At 51.8% G+C, this 20,445-nt stretch overlaps 1 protein-coding gene across 1 annotated transcript in view; it reads left to right on the plus strand.

Annotated features, from left to right (window-relative positions):
- Positions 1 to 20,445, plus strand: part of TBX5 (T-box transcription factor 5) — a 126,023-nt gene that overhangs the window by 70,560 nt on the left and 35,018 nt on the right. The gene's annotated exons all lie outside the window — the stretch shown is intronic.

Consider the following 20,445-nt stretch of genomic DNA (forward strand, 5'->3'; position numbering starts at 1 on the left):
CCCATTTTTAAAATGTTTTTTTGGAGACGACTAGGTTGCCTTTTCCTCTGCTGGCTCAGCCTAGGCAAAGGAGATCTTTGCATAAATGTCAGTGCTTTGTCTCTGTGCTTATCTCAACTGTACATAATTCTTCCAGTGCTCTGCTGATTTCCAAGACACGCACAATGTGGCAAGTGCAATGCTCATTCCTCGATGCGGAGGACCAGGGGAGCAGGTTCATGTGTTTGGAAACATTAGGACAGCTGGCCAGGCAGTAGCTATCAAGTGTGAGGGTGATTAACGGAACGGAGGCCTTGAGGCTGCGAGAGCAGAAGTACCAGGCTGCGGAGATGGAAGAAGGCAGGTGTCAAGTGCTGGCTCTCAGCTGCGCATGGAGCTCGTGTTATTCCATGATCTAATGCCCAGGCCAGTCACCCCCTAGTACCGAGCTTAGATGTTCCTCAATTAATGAACTAAACAAAGCAAAGGTGCTAGGTGAAGAGTCGCTGGGTAAAATTGTCCTGCTAGAGCTGTAGCCGCGCTCATAGGAAGTGTAGGCAATAGTCCTGACTGATGTAACAGTGAGTAAAGAGTGCACGGGGCTAGCTGTGTGCAGGAGGTGATGATAAAACAGGCGATATTTAGTGGGAGGGAGATCCTGCCTTGCTACTGAGCAGGTCTGAGCTTCTGCTGTGGGAGTCAAGTGGCTTGGACTGTTGCCTGGGCTCTCCGCTTCAGCGGGCTGCTCCTCCTGCTGCATCTATCAGCCTCTGACTTCTTGTTTCCACTCCTGCGCCAGCTTTGCCCATCTGTGTCACGTTCCAGAAGAAGAAAAAGGTCACGTAGCCATTCGTGGTTTCTCTCTCGCCTGTCTGCCTTTGCAGCAATCGCAACAAGCCCACTTTCTGCTGCCATGGGTTTTGGGTTTGCCATGCCGCAGCAGCAGCTCTGTTGTCACGACTGTGTGCGTGAGGTTTGCTGTCTTGGAGTACAGCTGATGCGTGAACCAGGCACAAGTACTTTTTTGCAAGTGTGTATAGGCTAATACAGGTAGGCATTGTATCCTCTCTGCCTAAAAGTGGCTTGGCCTGTTGTAATGATCCCTCTCGAAACGAGCAACGTGTCCCTCTTCTGTTTGCCGCTGCGGCTTCAGTTCCTCTTACGGCCACTTGGGACGTGACATGGGTTTTATATGCGAAGGCAGAAAAGCCTAGAGGATTTTATTGTGTGAAACGGGGAGGATGGATGGAGATGGGAACCCTGAGAATTCCCAGCCAAGGATCAGAGGAGGCGCAAATGAAGCAAAACTGAAGCAGGCTATTTGAGGCAGGGGGGACTGCTGCTGGTGGGATAGCAGCAAAAGTGGTCCTGGCTTTTCCATTTGAAAGGAAGAGCAAGGATGTGGGAAGGGAAGAGGTATACGAGCCCACTGTGGGAGAGCAGAGGCTGAAAGGAGGCCCCAACATGAATTCTTCCCTTCCCACTAACGTAGAGCATTTTCTCTATTCTGTACAGAACATGATACTCTCTTAGGAGTGACCCCCCTGACCTCCCACCTCCTGATAGGATGGCAAGTAAGTGAGTGTAAAATAAATGGCACCAAATAGACTTTTTCAAAGAGAACAAGGGAAATAAATCAGGTTATTCTGGTGCTGCATTGACAGCACGTCAAAACAACTCCCCAAAGCGTGAAACTTGGCTGGGGAATGGTAATTCCACTGCCATGATACTTGCATGCCAGATGTATGGCTTATCATCATGTCTGTCTGTCTGCCTACCTGTCTGCCTACCTGCTGTTACTCCAGGATCGATTTTTTAAGGACAAATAAAATTTGTGTGTTCCTACCTCTGGTTTTGAAGCAGTAAGTGGGATCTAAATATATGAGGATTACTCAGGGAGGAAAGTCTACTAGCTTGGAGTGGTTGGTGACACAAGATAGGAGAATAATCTGCCGGTCAGTGAGGTTCATGGTTGTATTTTACTTACTGTAGAAGTTCTCTCACTGAGATGCATACGTGCACAGGCAGGTGGAAGGCCCCACTCCAGGCTAGCATTACCCAGAGCACCTTCCCACCTTTCTGAAGAGCAGTGACAAACAGATCTCGAGCTTGTCCTGCCAGAAAACGCATTGCATCGTATTCTGCTGAGACCCAGCCTTCGTAGTGCTCGCAGAAAATCACTGCTCAGTAATTCCGCGAGGAAAAGGAGAAATGAAATCCAAACACGACGAACACCTCCAAGGCCTTCAGCATTGATCTGTGCTGATCAGTAAGAGCTGATGAACGAGGTGTAAGAAATCAGGCCAGGGAGCTCCCCACCCTCTCCTATGTGGTTCTCCGGACATACGTTGCTGAACTTACTGTGTACAGGAGTCTTTGAGAGTGAACGCATTTGTGGATTTCATGCCTGCAAACTTCATGGTTACCCCAGTATGCGCAGAATAAAGAAGGCTTAGAAATGCTGATGAAGTTAGTTAGTATACTGGAACATTCCTGTAGATTTCTATAAGTTCAGAAAAAAAAAAAAACTGTAAAAAATTATACTCCCTAGTAATTTCCAGGGCTAAAGGCTGAGCTCACTTCCAGTAGTGCAGCTGCTGTAAATTTATACTAATTAGCAGTAGTCTGAGTAATTTGGGGTGTAGTTAATGTTTTGGCATTGGTGCGCTTGTTTGTTTTTCTCTTTGGAGGATTAGGGGGAAATATATCTGCGCTGCACATTGGAGCTGGGAGTGGGGTTCTGTTGCTCATTTTGGACCAGATTTCCTGGCTGTGCAGAGTGTGTCTGCACAAGCAAAGCTCGGGATATGGCCAAGGGCTTGTGCACAGACCCCCTGGATCCCAAGGAAGCCACAGCAGCTCGGTCCTTTGGGTATTTTGTGTTTCTGGAGACAATCCCGATGCTGTCTGTGAGCAAGAATAGGGGTCTGAGGAGCGTGGTGTGCTATCAGCAGCACTGCTGTCACAAGAAGCACCCAGATCAGGCAGGTGTGAGCTTCAGGACGAAGCCTCATCCATAAAGTAATCCTGATCCATAGGCATTTTTTGCCTGGGCTTAAGTTTAGTGGTTTCAGACCGGTTTGCCGTGCAGGATGTCTGTCTGTCTTGTGTCTCCTTCCATTGCTGGACACTACCAGTGCTGTAGCAGCACCCATCCTACTCTCTGCACTGGGGTGTTGCTGCACGGATGAATTAATGATGTAACCAGGAATGAACTGAGTACAGAAATCTGTACCCATGTCACCCAGCAGGAAGCATCAGGCTGTACCACTTGATGCTGTGCTTGGTTTCAAAGGTCTGGCACTTAATAGGGATGAATCTGTCCTGGTCACCTGCTCTGCAGGAGTTGTGGAGACACAGCCAAGGTCAGAACCACAGTGCTAAGCTCATCGTGTGCATTCATCAGGGCTAAGACATCTAAAAATCAGAAAGTTTAAGCTGGTTGTCTAGGCTCTCTGTGCTCTCGGTGGTTGGGTAGGGGCAAGTCAACCCTACTGCTTTAGGAGGTGTCTTAGGACTGGACAAAACACCCTCCCCAGTCTCTTTCTCGATTTCAGAGGGATCCCGGTGTAACCAGAGTGGGCTAAATGCCTAGCCAAGGGAGTGTGAAGGAGGGAAGGGTCCCATGCAGCCAGCCAGTAGCAAGACAGGAGCGGAGCCCAGGTTTTGTAATTTCCCAGTCCCAGGGCTTCAACCTCGTTTATTATCCTAATATCCCCCATCACCTTGGTTTATAAGCATCCCACTTCAAATAAAAGAGAGGAGAGGTGTCACACGTGACTTCGCTGCGTGCGCAGTTCCCTTGCAGTTTGATGTCAGAGCCCTGCTACTGGAAGGTAAGGGAGGGGTGACAGCACGGGGAGGGACCACCTGCATCACCAAGCACAGGCCCTCACAATTACAGGTGACCATGTAATAGCCAGTTAATCCAGAAGGGTCTCCAGAACATCCACTGCATACGCTGCAGGCCATAAAACACTTCCCAACACCCTATAACAAATTTAAGACCCTTAGTACAAAAGACCAAAAGCCACAAAAACTCTAACATGTAGGAGAGATCAAGGGCATTGCCAGTGTCCCAGGTCCCGGCAGTAGCAGGGAAATTGTTAGGTGAAAATGTCCAGATGATCTTAGGAAGTGGACCATGGCCCACCCTACAGAGGAAAGGAAGAAAACCTTACCAGCCCCTGCCAAATCTGACCCGAGGGGAAATTCTTTCCTGAATACAGGCCAAAACCCAAAGTAATTGCACATGTACTCTTTAAAAATGGATTTTATTTAGGAGAAACACATTGTCATCATCATCCTGTAAACTGCGCCAAATGTGCGCTAAGGACTTCCCGTAGAAGTAGAAATTAAAAGGCTATTTTATTTCTTTTTCTGCAGAAATGCTGCAATGAGCAAGGTGGCTCCATCCCACCACAACCTGGCTGGAGGCCCCTCTGCAGGTACCCCAGCTAGCTTGGGGAAAGAGGCATTGCTCAGCTGGAGCTGCTTTTTTCTCTCGCCAGGGTCCCCAGACAGGTAGGGTATACTGGATTTATGGCTTACAATCAATCTCAGCCTTTTGAAAGGATGACAAAGCTTTATGGAGGGTTTACTCGAGGTCCTGGCCTGAGGAACCCTGCTTGGTGTTGGTACATCTGCCGTGGTGGATTCTGCACCGTGCAGCTCCTCTCTGCCTCCCACAAAATTTTCTGCGATGCACAGGGCTTGTAAAAGTCCTAAGTGCCACTTAAATCTAACTTAGGGATACTGAAGAACCTGTTCTTAAGGCAAATTTGCTTCTGTTTCCTGCAGTCCCAACCCAGTTCCTCTTTTTTTCTTCTCTGTGATTTGACTTTCCGCTCTTGGTTATGGCAGTAATTGCAGCAAGAGCTATCTAGGCCGCAGTTTAACCACGTCTGTAGAAGCATACAGATTTTAGAGCATTTCCTAGGAAGGCTTACCCAAATTAAAGGGCTACTGAGTATCCAGCATTACTAATATAGCCAGCTATATGCTCTAGATAGAGTTCCCGGTGCTGGGAAGGCACAGGCAGATGCTCCCTTAATCTCTTAGCTCCTAAGCCACCATTTTATGAATGGGACCACCATTCTTCAAAGCATGGCCCAAAATTGGACAGAGCCATTGGCCTTGGACTTTCCGAGCTCCTGACTGGTGTCTTAGGCACAACTGCCCTTACCAGATGTGGGGATCAGTGCTGACATGACCAGCCTGTGCCCAGAGCTCACCAGGGAACCGCTCTGGGACCAGCTGCGAGCATGGGATGTGTGCTGGACCCGGGTGTAATAAGGACACTTATGCACTAGAGACTGCACAGACACCACCAAACCAACTCAGGAGCTACGCAACGGGACAAGCCACAGCTCTTATGCTCGGGGTTATGGAAAGCCATCAGGGCTGTAGGTATTTGCAACCCACTGGTGTTGAAGTGGACACCTAACTATTGATTGTATTGTGATGTTGGCAATGTGTGCAGGGGTCTGATATTTCCAGTGCCTCTGGTGCTGCAAGCACTCCCTGGCGCAGCCATGGGTCAAGAAGCTGGGGCAGGGGGACCCCAGCTGGGGACTCCCATAGGGTGAGGATGCAACCCCAGTGAACATCTTCCCTGCTTCATCCTTCTGTTTTGGCTTTGCCCTCAGGATGGTGGCTCGCAAGCAGCCTGGGCAGGGCTGTGGTTTGTGGTCCAGCAGCATGCGTCTCCTCCAAAATCTGCTGGCAGAGGCAGTGCTGTGAGCAGCGGTAGTGTTTTCAATGTGCCTGGCTGCCTGGTGGTGATTCTCTGAGACAGGAGATGAGTTCAAGAGGAGACACAACTTCACGGCTCCTCCTGGCCCCAAGTCTGCTCTCGGTTGGCATCCGGGGCCAGCTTCCCTCTGAATTCACTGTCAGGATGCTCAGGCTGGCTGCTGAGCAGGCTGAGCTTCCTGGCAGCTTGGCTTAGATGGGAGCCTTGCTTCAGGCTCCCTTCTCATGCCTGCTGAGAACCAGGAGCAGCACCATTCTGCTCGGAGCTGCAGCAGGAGAAGGTGTGCCAGCCCTCCCAGTCCACATTGCCCTGCCCAGATCCCACCAGCTCTTCCCTTGCCCAGCCAGTTTTCATGGCAAAGCCAAAAATGACAAGATTTAATGACAGCTAAGCCATTACAGTCAAAGAGACAAGTGTTGCTGAGTGTTGACATCAATATTTTTAATAGGAGGATTATATATATATGTGTGTGTGCGTGTGTATTTGGAAAGAAGAGGCTAAAAGCAAAAGTCAGTGTTAAGTACAAGCAAGCATGAAAGAAATAAAAATAGCCCGGGTTGGACTGGGTGAGGAGAAGAGGAGGTCGCACTATTTCCATTAAACGTGACATTTACATGGAGGGTGAACTTGAAACTTTGACAGGATTGCGCACATCCCCTCCAGAGCCTGCTCCTGCAGAGCAGCGGCCACACAGTTTCCCTGCTGGTGATCTCTTGTTAATTAGTGTGCTCCTCTTGGGTGTGGGGAAAATTGAGGGATCACGGGCTATTTTCTGAAATTGTCACATCAGAATCAAACTGCTCTGCTGCTGGGGACTTGATTTTGGAAGTGATGCACTCTTCATTCCTCTCTGTGAAAAAAAGTGTTAAAGGACATGCTCAAATGCCACCCATTTTTGTGAAGACCAATGAAAGCTGGTTTGGCTTAGGGGTATTTGTCTGGACTTTAGAAGGGTTCAGTTCCTCCATGTTCAGCACCTGCTGAGCCTCAAGGCTGGATCTGGATCTCGTTGTGGGTCCCCAGTCCCTGGGGCCAGACCTTTACCTGTTTCCATGGGGTTTGTATTGCCAAAGAGTGGCCAAGGGGAACCTGAGCATCATCATCTTCTTCCAAACCACTGCAGGGAAAGCACACATGGGAAATGGAGTGACAAAAAGAGTGAACGTACAGTTCTCTGTACTTCCTGATGAAAAAAAATAGAAACCAAGAAACCCCCAAACCCACCCAATTTCCACTTCTCTGTGATTCCAAGAGGACAATTTGATGCGGAGAGATGTGTTCGGGCTCCGCCGAGTGGGGTCATCCTGCTGGTGTTGCTGGAGTTGGTCTATCCAGAGCAGCCCCCGGTGCTTCCCCACACCCCGTGTGGCTGTAACCCCAACCCAGCCGGCCGGGCAGAGACCTTGGCAGGCATTAATAACCCAGGGAAGGTTCCTGCTGCTGCGGCCAGAGCAGGCCTCGCTGTGCTCTGAGTCCCGCGCCAGTCATAGGGGTCAAGCTAATGTTGACACTGGGCCCTTTGATTGTGCTTGATTCATGTGCGTACACCACTGGTAGGTCAGATGGGCCGTTAATTCCCCATCCCTTCCCCCTTCCCCACAAAAAAAAAAAAAAAAAAAAAAAAAAAGGAAGGAAAATGAGAAATAAGTTTAGCGGGTGACTTCCTGGCTCGCTTTGAGGCTTGTGATGTGAGTTGGCTGCAAGGTCTGGGTGTTTAGGATTGAGGGTGTTTGCTCTGCACTTTGGGTTTTTTGGTAGCCTGGTGATTGAAAAGCATGGGAGGAGAAAAGGGGAGCTGATGTGAGCAGGGGAGCCGGGTCTGGCAATGCCTCTCAGGGCTGGGTAGTGGCTGCCAAGCCGTATGGTGGGCCTGGGGATGCCCTGGGATATGCAAATGGAGATTCAATTCATATTTACATTTATATTTCTATTTAAATTCATGTTGTTTTTTTTTTTAATTTCTATTTAAATTCTGCACCCGGTGGGCCAGAGGCGGCAGAGTCGTGCAAAACAGCACATCCCCACCCATTGCCTGTGCATAAGAGAGCTTTAGCCCATTCATTTCCTTTCTTCGTGATTTTTTAATTAATTTATTTAGTGTTACAGCTGATGAAACAAATCGGGTGTCACAGGGAGCCCCCGTAGGCAGTTTACAGGCTCCCTCTGCCAGGACACAGGGGGCTGGGGCAGCCCCGAGGTGGGATTTCTGCAGGGGTCATCGGGCTGGGAAACTCCGAGATGGGGCTGGAAATGGGGGGGCTGGGGCCCTGACACCCCCTTCGAGGGCTGAAAATAGCCAAGCCCCGGGCTGGGGAAGCTGGTGTGGGCAAATGCCCAATTAGGGAATCTTTGTCAGATTCGGGCAAGCCGAGATAAGTCTCTTTTATCAGCCTATAAAAATACCACTTTCACTTATCTGGAGCTACCTACGCCGCGCAGCTGCGGGAGGGTGGGGAGAGGAGCGGTTACGGACGGGCTTGGGGGGGTTGCAAAACCATTTTGTGCTCCACAGCGAGCCTTCTTCCCCTCCTCTTCCTCCCCTCGTAGAGGTGCCCGGGCACGCGTGGGCTCGGGTCCCGGCACGGAGGGCATCCCCCATCCTTTTCTCTTTTATTTTTCCATTCCCCCTCAAGCATCACGCTCCGGCTGAGCCCGCGCGTGCTTAGGGCAAGGCTCCGGGGATCCCGTGGGGCACCCATGGGTGGGTGTGAGCCCACTGGGAGGGGGGGCACCCATGAATGCGGGTCCGTACCAAGAACCCCTCTTCAGGTGTGTAGCTGTTGGCTGGGTGCCCAACCATGAAAGCATTTTTTTTTTTTCTTTCCCTTTTTTCTGTTTCCATACAAATTCTCAGCTCCCTGCAGCTGGCACCCCGAGGCCAAGGGGCTCTCAGCCGTCCGTCTGTCCGACCGCTGGCTGGCTGGAGGCACGGGGAGGGGGGGGGAGGTTTAAAAAAAAAAAAAGGCATCGTGCATCTGGGCGAGATCCGCCCTGCACGCATCTCCCCAGGAATACCCACACGCAAACAGAGGATCAAGACGTGGAGAGAGTGCTAACATGCATTCCTACTGCGGGAAAACATGCTGCACTTTGATTATTTTCTCTGTGGTTTCCAGTCTATTTGGGCTGGAGGAAAACGATCAGATACAGCGTGGAGGGGGGAAAAAAAGGTCAGGCGTCTAAAGCCAAATGACTGCTTTTCGAGGCGGTGGAGGGAAAAGATGATAGAAAAGGCGGGCAAAAGTTCGGTTTTGGGTTAAAATCCCCCAGTCGGGTCTGCCCAGGTGGGGCGTCTTCCTCACCCCTTATCCCCTCGAGGTCGGGGGCGGACGAAAATAGCCCCCTGCTATTTTTTTTTTAAGGCAGAACAAGCAAAGCCGGCTGGCATAGGCAAGCTCAGAGCCGCCCCACGGAGGTCCCCACTGTCGCGGGGGGGGGGGGGGGGGGGAGCTTTTGCTAAATTTTGGCCATCGGGGCTGGAGGGTTACACCGGGGAGAAGCGCTTTTCGGATTTGAGCAGGCAAAATTTTGCACGGGATTTTTTTCCTACCCTCTTTCGAGGAATAAACGCCGGCCCCGCCGCGGGTGGGACGCGGAGGCTGGCAGCGGGGGGACACGGGGAAGGGGCAGCCCCCGGGGCAGCCTGTCCCATCGGGCCCGTACCTTTCGCACAGATTTGCTGGAAGGGCTTGGAAATACTTTTCCAAATATAGCCCCGAAGCGCCCGTCCCCCCCGCCCCGGCCTCCCCCCATTGCCCTTCACCAGCGCAGCCCCCCCGGGCCGTGCCCGGTAGCTGGGGGGGAAAGCCGGGTAGCCGCAGGGGTCGAGTCTCCCACGCAAAACACGCGTGGAAAGTCGCCGAGCCCAGCTGCTCTTCGCTTTCCCTGGGAAGCGGGTTATTTTATTTATTTATTTATTTATTTTGGAGGAGGAGAAGGGGATGCTGCGGTCCCCACGTTTGATTTTTCGGGTCCTCTCCCCCCCCCCCGCTGTCACCTCCTGTCCCTTCCTTCCCAAAGCAGGGCTCCTTCCCCGCCTGCCGTGATACCCACGCAGCGGAGGGCCAAGAATTTCCTCTCGTAACCACGCGGCCTAACCAAAACCTGGGAAATTCCACCCAAAATTCCTTGGAGAAAAAAGGGGCGCAGTGCTGGTGTTGGGGGAACGCCCGAAGGAAGCGCTCAGCTCCGGGGCTGGGGGGAGGACAGAATTTTGGGGAGAGAGCCCCCCCCAGCACAGTTCCTGTCCCCGAGGGGGATTTGGGCGGATTCCTCCCATTTTTGGACCACTGATGCCCGTGTGGTGCGGGACAGCGAGGGGACAAGGAGGGGACAGCGCTTCTCACCTCTGCCAGGGGAACCGGGGGGGCTGAACCCCCTGCCAGCACCTGGGGCGGGGGCACCCCTCCCGGGGAGCCTTCAAAGATCATTTTAGCAGTGTGTTTCGTTGTTATATTTATATATATATATTTTTTCCATTATGAAAGGCTCTGCCTGGGTTGTTTCTCCCCCATCACGCTTTTATAGTGAGATCAAGGACAAGCTTGTTGCGTTGTGGTGGCGGGTCGTTAGGTTCCACCCCCCCCCCCCCCTTTTTTTTTTTTTTCCTAAACTGTCTTCGGGGTAAAGCTCTAAGAAGTTTGCGGTTCGCCCGGTGCAATTAAGAGGGAGAGGGAGCGAGATCTTGATTGCTTCTGCTCGTTCGGATCGCTTCGGAGGCGGGGGGGGTGGAGGGGTGGAGAGGCAGGCGGGAATTGATTTTAGATTTCTCTTTTATGTCGGGTCTGGTTTCTGGTGATTAAATTTCTCTCTTATGTGGACTGAACCTACGGATAACTGATTAATAACATGCCACTTGGCGCCAACACGGGGTCTCGAGGCCTTTAATCGGCAAGATGCACAAGAGAACAGAGAGAAACACAGAGCAGGACAAACTCCACCAACTATTTTAGCCTGCTGTTCTCTGCCTCGGCGGATTTTTTTTTTCATCTATTCAGTATTTCCTGCTAAACTCGTAAACTTTATTTGATTTACAGCTATTTCATGAACCTGCTTAAACTAACATGTGTTCCGTCTTGTCCAACTGAATCATAAAAAACAATCTTGGATCCAAACGAGATTTTTTTTTTTTTTTAAAAGAAACGAGTTATTAATGACAGAAAATAGGCATTGTCTCGAACGGCGGCTGCTCCGGCCTCCGGGGGCCGGCAGCCGAGGGGGGAACCGCGCTCGGAGCCGCAGGTAGCGCCCGGGCTCTCGGCTCCAGCGAGGGAGGGCTTTGCGCGGAGATTTGAGCTCTTCTCTTTATTTTTTAAAAATTATTATTATTCCGAAGCATAAAATATTTATTCTTTGGAGACGAACGGTTTCCAAGCGCATGGTACCCAAAAAGTGCCCTCAAGGGCTGTGTTAGCAGCCTGCAGATGCACGGGCGAGCAAGCAAAGGCACCCGGCTGCCTCCAAAAACTAGCTGCCGGGAACAAAAGGAGCTGCTGATATTGTCTCAAATACGGGAAAACGTCCTTTTTTTGGGTGTGTACATCCACCACTACACCTAGACCAAAACAGACAAGCACGTACCCAGCTTGAACGCTTAATATAGGTGAAACAGGTATAAATATATGGCGATGTACATTCTATATATATATTATGTACATATAGGTGAGCGCGCACGTGTGTGCACGAAATCGGCTTCACCCAGCCGAGTGCCACCCCGGGCAGCTCTTTGTACCCAATCGCTCAGCCCCATTCCTCAACTCTGAAGGGAGAAAAACCCCTTGGGGACAGCGACCTGCAGCCCCCAGCCCCCAAACCCATTTCGGTGCCGCAGCGCAGGGCCCCGAGATTTACAGATCGCGGCCTCATCCAGCCTTTGCACAAGGGGCAAGGCTATGGATGGGGGAGGATAGGTTCGTTTTGTCCTGCTCTCTTCATTCTGTGAATATTTCACATTATTATTATTATTATTATGCTACTAACGTTAGCTGGAGAGCACCACCACCACCAAACCGTCCCATTTAGGAGCCGTTTGGGTAACACATAGGAGCTGTATTTTCACCGCGAGGACAACGCGGATTTGGGGGATGCCCTCTCCACCCGTCCGAAGCCGGTTCCCAGCCGCTGTCCCCGGGATGGGAGTGGGGTTGGGGACCGCAGCTGCCTTTCTGAGTGCTGGGGAGGGGGTTCGGACCCTAAAACGCGTGGGGGTCCTGTTATTATCAAGGATGCCTTCAGCCAGGCTTGGCCGCACTTTCGCTCTGCGTTATGTAGGGCAGGGGAAAGAAATGGGACGGGGACGGGGAAAATGAGGGGAAACGGGGAAAGGGAGAAAGAAGGCGAGAGGGAATGGAAAGGGGGAGAGGGGGAAAGAAGAAAAAAGTGTTGGGAAGCAAGGGAGGGAGAACACGTGGCGGGGCGAGGGCGCTGCGCCGTGCCCCGGGTGCTGTCCCCGCTCCCGTCCCTTGTCCCCCCCGGGGGTCGGGGCCGCGCTGGGGCACAGGAGGGGACGGATGAAGCCGGCAGGTGGCCCTGGGGTGGCCTCGGGCCCCTTCTCCCCAGCCCATCCTGGGCCACCCCGCCCCCGGCTCCCCCGCCAAGGTCATTGCAAGATCACTTTCAGCGAAAGGCACGGAGCGCAGAAGACTTTCCCCCTCTTGCCCCCTTTAGCTTTCTTCCCAGGGCGAGAGTGAGGCCTTATCTTCTTTTATTTTTTCCTTCGGCCCGAGATAAAGCCCTGATTGACACCCTGTTTGGCGATGGCAGATTAGCGTTTCTATTCTGGCATCAATAACGCGCCTCGCTCCATCGGGACGCATTGATTGGGGCGGGGAGGGGGATGCTGAGCACCCCGTGCCAAAAAGTCACCCCCGGGCTGGCTCCCTGAAAAGGGGGGAAATGAGAAAAAAAAGCCCATTCCCCCTTCCCTGGGCTGCACTGAGCGAGCAGGAAAATCTGGGGAGAGGGCCGAGCCCCGGGCACCCCCCGGGCTGCAGTTAAAATGCCTTTTTGGAGGCAGAGAGGGCTGGGAGAATGGGTGCCTCTTGCTCCGGGGATGCTCCTAGCTTGATTTTGGGACCCCTTCACCCGCTCCCCGGTTGCCAGCTGGAACCTGCAGGTGGGAAAAAGGGGAAAAAAGAAAAGGGATTTCCATCCCACGGGCACGTGTGGAAGGCAGCGCTGGTGCCTGCACAGCGCCGCGTTTTGCAGCCCTGCCTCTGCCCCGCTGGTTATTTTTCATTTTCGTCAGCGTTTTAAAGCCTGGACTTTTCCTGGGAAATTAATGGGCTGGGGGGAGGGGGTGTTTTTTAATTGCAAACTTTTTTTTTTTTTTAAAGCAGTAAGAAGGGCGGGAAGAAAGACCCGAAACCACAAACTTTTAAAGAAAAATGCTGTTCACCTGTAATAACGAAAAATCAAACAAAAAGCTCGACCCAGGTATCTACGCCGAAGGGTCTTCTAAACGCAGAAATTCTCGACCACCGAATATATGGTTTTGCAGTGGAAATAGTGACACGACGAGAACCGCGTTTGCGTTACTTTGAGACAAACATCTTTCTGACGAACCCTCAAATCAATAGAGCGAGCCACTGCCCCCCCCAAAAAAAAAAAAGGCGGGGGGGGGGAAGTGAATGGACCAAAGTACTTAAGTACTTCCAGAGAAGATGATTATTTTAAATACTTGTTTTCTCCCAGGTGCGTATTTCACCAAAGAGGGTATGAGGCCAAAGAAAAAAAAAAAAAAAAAAAAAAAAGGAGAAATAAAAAGGGGAGAATTGGTCGGAGAGAAGTAAATTACCTAAAAATGGAAAAAATATATTCTTGCTATGGGGGAGCTGGAAAAAAAAAAAAAAAAAAAGGAGTTAGAGAGCCAAAAATGCCGCAGTATATAGGTTTTATAAGCTCCGAGGCGGTCAGCGGCGCGCTGCCCCGGCCCTGGCCAGGGGCGCTCCTGGGGAGCTGCGGGCAAAAGGCTCCGGGCTGTGGTGCGGCCCCAAAAAGTGGCCTTAAAGGCAGCGAACAGGGCTGGGGGGGGGAGTTCACGCTCGGCACTATTTCTTACTGCTGACGCCTCGACCCTACTGCAAGCTGGCACCCCGGCCGTGCCTCCCTGCCTCCTCTTCTCCAGGGTAAAACCCGCCAGGAGAAACCTCGAAGGCCCCCCCGCCACCCTCTGAAGGCGGCGAGGAGGCAGGGGGGCTCCGCCAGGCTCCAGCCATGCCACCCACAAAAGCGGGGTCTCCCCGCGGTCTGCGACCCTCGGGAGCGGGAAGGCCGGGCCCGGGTTGAGGGGGCCTGATCCTGCGCTGGTGGAGAGGAGCTGAGCGAGCTGGGTGGGGCTGAGAGGGCTCCCCCACCCGGCCACGCACCCCCAGCCCACGCAGGTAAGTGCCCCCGTGAGGGGATGCTCGGGGGTTTCAGCGAGTGCGGGAACCTATAGCGCCTATAGATGAGCATATAGGCGGTGCACGCACATCTGTCCTCTCCCCTGCTTTTTTTTTGGGTGTGCACGGCTTTGCACGCACTCTGGAGAACGAGCAGCGGGATCCAAGAGGGGGGAGGCGGATTTCTGCTTGTGCTCACCCAAAATGCGTGCGGGAAATATAGGTGGGAATAGAAAGAGTCCCGCGTGGGTAGCGGCTCGGGCAAGGGGGGCTTGCACACGCGTAAATGCTGCTGTGTGCGTGTGCACGGTGGCCTCGTTATTTGCACGTGTGTCTTGGCGATGCGCGTGTCCGAGCATCCATACAGCACTTATATTCTCTCTCACCGATGTATTTCTGCACGCGTGTGCGTCCCACGTGCAGCCTCCATGTATAAAATTTGCATCAATTCTTTATCGAGGACACGGCCCCGTGCCAACGTGGTTTATTTTTTTGGCAAACCGCGCGTGTGTTCGCCCCCGGGCGTGCGCGCACACCTCTGGGTCACGTATATATATATATATATATATATATATATGGGCTCCTATATATATATATATATATATATATATATATATGGGCTCCTATATGCTGCTATTCCGCTCCGACTGCTTGGGTTTGCCCGTATAGGGCCGCGTTTGCCGGCCCCGAAGCAGCGGGGCAGGCTTTGCAAAGGGCACGATCGTCCCTAGGCTGCCGGGGGGAGGGGGGGGTTCGCCCTCCCCACCCCGCTCATTTGTTCGGGTGTCCCCAGCTGAGGGCCGTGCAGGGCAAATCGGGGCCGGGTGGGGGGCTTCTCCTCCCCGACCCCTTTTTTTTTGTTTGCCATCCTCTCTGCTGCTTTTTGCCAGGGCCTGCTTCCCGAGGAGCCCCGGGTGTCGGCAGGGCTGGGGGGGCCCTTTTTGGGAACACTTACCCGGCGTCCAGATCCTGCAGCAACTTCTCGTTCTTCCTTAGGTGATGCTCTTTATTTTCTCTCTCCCTATTTCTCCTCCTCCTCTTCCTCCTCCTCTCTCTTTTCTTTTTTTTTTTTTTTTTTTCTGTTGGAGGAAAGAATGTTTTAAGCATCTTTGGCGAAATGTTTGCTGCAAGCTGCCGCGAGTGCATCGCAAAAATCCCCGCAGGTTAATAGGAAAGGCGCTGGGACGCGGGGAGCGCCGCGGCTCCTCTGCAGCCACTGGCTGCGCTGGAGGGATTTGGGGGTTTGGGGCTTTTTTTTTTTTTTTTTTTTTTCCCCTTCGCTTGTCAATCTCATTTGGCAAATAATCGCCTCGATTTACTACTTTTTTTTTTTAATCACAGCAAATAATTGGTTCCCGAAGCACGCTTGAATCTGTGCAAATAACCAGGTTATCATTTACTATATATAGCCCAGAGTGTTTGCTTCCAGAGGCGCCTGAGCATTCACTTGACAAGTTTCCTGCTCACTCTAATAGCTTTTTTTTTTTTCCTTTAAAAATTAGGCTGAATAATGCTAATACCGTTGGATTAACCGGGCTGCTCCTGATGAAGCGGGAGCTTTGCTACTGGTTTCCCCTTTTTCCGCCCCAAGAAGGAGTGGGTTTTCCTGGAGTTTCCAGAGACTCGATGCCTGCTTGGGTGATACACACACATATATAACACGCACTCCGTCACACCCACATGTATACATGTGCGTGCATTGTGTGTCTTATATATTCATGTCTATACGTGCACTCGCATCTATGTGGGGAGGGTGCACACACGCAGAGGAGCACGGCCAGTCTCGGCGTACTGTGCGTTGCGCCGAATGGTTTCTTGGAAAAAAAAAAAAAAAAAAAAAAAGAAAGAAAAAAAAAGAAAGAAAGAAAAAAAAGGAATCTCACTGATAGGGCTTTAAAAGAGGAGAATAATACAAATTAACCTTCCATTACTGCTGCAGTCAACCATGACAGAATAGGCCAGTTGCGTGGTTGGTGACGTCTCCGTGTCCTATAGGAGCAAAGCTCGTGAGATAGCAGCTATCGCCTTGAACTCTCTTTATTTTATTGGAGTATGGCTGGTAATAAACAGTAATATTTAATTTGTCTGAGACCACAAATCGGCTTCTAGCTGGAAGGCTCCTTCGCCTTGACATTACAGTCCTAGAGAGCCTGGACTTGCGGTCTTTTTCCCAGCTTTTTTTTTTTTTTTCCTCCTTCTTCACCCCCCCCCAACCTGCAGACGGAAATAAATTCGATTTATTTGCATCGTTTTCAACTTGTCTTCAAGGTGTTTGAGAGCTAGTGTGGCATTGGAGAGGTGAGTGCTTGCTTTGCGCTAGCAGTGCTTTCAGGCAGCGGGCAGCAGCCGTGCTCCTGCAAACTTCGAGATTTTCACTTTTCCCTTTCTTTCTGGCGAGGGGAGGGAAGGTGGTGTTCTCTCTCGCTCCCAGCTGCGGGCAACCTTTTTCCCTTACTGCTCGGATTTATTTTTTAAGGAGAAAAAAAAAATAAATCTCGGGCTCGCTGGCTATTTGGGGAACCTTCCCCCAGCAGCCGTTGCTTCCCCCTCGGCCCGGCTTTCCCCCAGCCTGGACGGGAGCTGCTACTTTTCTTGTTTTTCCCCCAATTTGCACCTTTCCGAGGGGCGGCCAGGCAATGGAAGGGCTCCTCCAGCCCTCGCCGTGCCCGCACCCAGGCCGGGGCTTGGGGCTACGGCACCCGCGGGGGAAGACCCGCCCGGTTTGCTCCCTCGTTTGTTTGTGTTTGGAAGGGCTCCACGGCTCGTTTCCCTCTAAAAATAATGAAATATGGGACTAGCTTTGTTCTGTTTGTTTAAGTAGCGTTCGCTGGCTAATTCTCTGCGGCTACAAGTGCAGTTATTTTATTATTCTGATTTGCAACCGTTTAGCGTGCGCTGGATCTCCTCGAGTCGCTGTGAAACTGGAGTGCGCCCGGGGAGGGTTTGGGAGATGCCAAATTTACACCTACACACGCCCCCCCCCCCCCCCCCCCCCGGAGCCTCTGACCCCCGCGGACTTCTCGCCTGGTGCCTTTTTATTTATTTTTTTGCTCACCTCCAACTTTTCGGGGGGCTGCGGCGTTATCGCGCCCTGCGAGGGCTCGGAAAAAGGCTCGATTTGCTGAAACTTCGGCGAAATGCACGAGAAATGTCCGAGAGGGAGAAAAGAGCGAAGGTTTGGGGTGGGGGGGGGGGCGAGGAGAGGGTGGGGGAAGGAGGAGGAGGGTGGGCAGAGCAGATCTAAACCATGCCATTTATTCCAAGTCTTATCAAAAATCCGACTCGCCAATCTGGTTCTCTTCAGGCTGCAGAATGCGACAGGGAGGCTGTTTACCCTGCGCTGACCTATTCAACTTTACCCTCAAAATAATACATTAAAAAAAAAAAAAAAAAAAAAAAAAAAGAGGGCGTGGTGGGCGCGAGGGAAGATGCAGATAAAGCCACATCCCCGCTCCTCGCTGACGGCTTGATTATTTGAGCACAGCGGAGGCTCCGGGGGCTGCGGCCCTCGGCCGGGCAGCGGGGCGAGGAAGAGGATGGAGAGGGGCTCGAGGGGGTGGAAAGCTCAAGGGGTCCCCCATCGGCTGTGTTTTAGCCCCACTTGTCCGTGTTTCATCTCTTTGGCCAGGTTAGGAGAGTCCACTCGGGGGACATCTCCCCCCCCCCCTCCCCCCCAAAATATAATAATAATTAAAAAAAAAAAAAAAGGCCTCTGTGAGCAAAGCTGGAGATGGGCGCAAATCCACACCTCCAGGCTGCCTTTGAGGGCAGGGGGGGCCGGGGGTGGTGTGAGGTTAGCGGAGCCAGCGATTTATTTAAAGGGGTGAGGGAGGAGAAGGGGGGGTGGATGGTGGGGGGGGGGGGGGGTGAATATTCCCAGGCGCTGAATTTTCTCTTTGGTTGGGAGAGATGGATGGAGGAGGGAGGGAGGGAGAGGAGGTAAGGCAGAGGGGGAGGGCTGCTGGGGAGTTTGGCGATTGTCTTTGTGCCTTGTTCTTGTTTGCCGGCCAGAAAAATAGGCTGGAAAAAAGGAGCTTTGGGGGGGGAGGGGGCGGGGGGGAGGGCTTGGGGTGGGGGGGGGTGGGGAGGAAGAAGAGCGAGTCTCTTCGGAGCAGGATCCCAGCTGGTTGGCCAACGGGGCCCGGCACTTGGCGAGCGGAGCTGGACGAGCCCGCGGCACCTCCGCGCTCCGCGCAGCGCCCTGTAGCCCAGCGCACCCCGCTCCGCGCAGCCCCTGCCCGCCCACCCGGAACTTTCTGCAAATTGCTTTTTTTTTAAATTATTATTTATTTTTAAAGGAGGGTGCTCTTTTTCCTCTCTTTCGTCCCCTCCCTCTTTTTTTTTTTCCTTAAATTATTAGTTTTTTTTTTTTTTAATTATTATTGCTATTTTGAGGAGGGGGAGTAGGAAGAGTGGGGTGGGGAAAACTGTCTTCCAGAGCAGGCTGAGAAAAAGGGTGGGGGTGGGGGCTTTATCTTGGTCTCAGGATCCTTTCTAGTGCGTCTGACAACCTGGAAGTGTTTGGAGAGAGCAGGAGAGAGAGAGAGAGAGAGAGAGAGAGAGAGGGAGAGAGAGAAAGAAGCAGGCAAGCAGCTTGCGTTGGATAGATCTTTTTCTTCCAGGCTGGGTTTTCACATGCTGATCCGCAAATAAATAAATAAAAGGAAATATGCACACGAGAAGCCTGATCCCATTGTAATTTCCATTGCCAAAGGGGAAAATATACACATACATATATATATGGAGATGCATTGATTGCATGGAATTCAACAAGCAAGGTAACAGCTCTTCCATTGCCATGTATGTCCGTCGGTGTCTGTAATAAGTGTGTGTGCGTGCGTGCGTGTGTGACCGGGAGAGAGCGAAAGTGCCTGGCTGGGGTCATTGTTGTACACAAATTGTCTGTGCCGAGCCTGCAAGGCCCCGGGAGCCGCGGGGTGCGGGGGGGGGGGCCGTTCTCTGCAGCGCTCCCGGGGCTGGCTGGGGGGCCTGGGGGGGCCGCGGTGTACGGGGCGAAGCGAGCACAGGCTGGAACAAAAGGCTTAGGGTGTTTTTTTTTTTCCTTCTTTTTTTTTTTTTTTTTTTTTCCTTTATTGCAAACCCACTTGGTGCTACTTTAGCAAAGCGAGATGCATTTTTCATACAGCCGCCGCGGCCTGGTTCTGTCAAGCTCCATTTCTTCTCAGAAGCTCTTTAAAGGGGAAAAAATTAGAAGCCGCGGCTCGCCAATTGCTCCGAGTTGGTGGGTTATTTTTTTGATCCCCCCCTCCCCGATTGTTATTATTATTTTAAAAATCTGTTTAATTATGCCTGGACCCACCGACGTGCGGAGCGCTGCGCAGAGGCTCGCTGGAGCCGGGCTCCCCATAGCTGGGTCCCTCTTTGTTTTAATAAAACATGCTTTTTTTCCATCGCCCTCCCCTGAACTTTGCCGGCTCGGGGGGGGGGGAATAAGGGATCGGAGCTGGAGGGAAATCGATTAAAAATGAGTAGCTGGGATTTCCGAAGCTGCACCAGGGGAAAAAAATAAAAAAGGAAAAGAAAAAGGGGGGGGGGGAAATTGAAAGAAAAAAGAAAAAAAAAAACAGCTCGGGAAAAGAGGAGGAGGGGAAGAGAAAAGCCTTACATGGTCTCTGTCTCGGGAGCTTCGGGGCTGCCCCGGAGCCCGTGCGATCTGCCCAGCCCGGGGCCCTGCTCCCGCTGCCGGCCGCGCACTTTCCGCGCACTTTGCGCGGTTTTGCTTTGCCCTGCAGCCCCCGAGCGCAGCCCGCCTGCTTGGGGCGTTGTGGGAAAGGAGCATTGGGAAGGGCGGGAGGGGGGCACGGCCGGTGCTGGGAATGATCTTTAGCTCCAGAGGTGCGGACCCGGAGTCCCTTCGCTTTTTGTCCTTTTAAATTATATATGGTGTATGTATAAATTGCCCACCACTAGCAGGGAAGATCATTTTCTCTCCCGCCCCCCCCCCCCTTCCCACTCCCAATTTTCCTCTACATTTAAAGGAGAATTGCCTTTTTATTTTATTTTTGTTTTAAAGGTTTTTACATATTGTTGCAGGGAGAAGGAGAACTCATTTCAGACCATTCTCGTGTACTTAAAAACAATATTGTCTCCATATGGTTGGCCTTTCAAAATTGAATCCTCTTCTTTGAAACATGCGAGAGATATTTTTTTTAAGCTGCTAAAACTCTAAACTCCTTAAGAACAAAAAACCTAACAGATAATTCAAACGCTTTTATCTTTTTTTTTTTCTCCTGCTTTGAAACTTTTGCCATTCCTGATGGAGCCTTTAAAGCTCCATCAAAATAGTGCCTTTAAAACCCGCCGTTGTTA

The sequence above is a fragment of the Cygnus olor genome, chromosome 17, assembly GCF_009769625.2.
Source record: "Cygnus olor isolate bCygOlo1 chromosome 17, bCygOlo1.pri.v2, whole genome shotgun sequence".
NCBI classification, from domain to species: Eukaryota; Metazoa; Chordata; class Aves; order Anseriformes; family Anatidae; genus Cygnus; species Cygnus olor.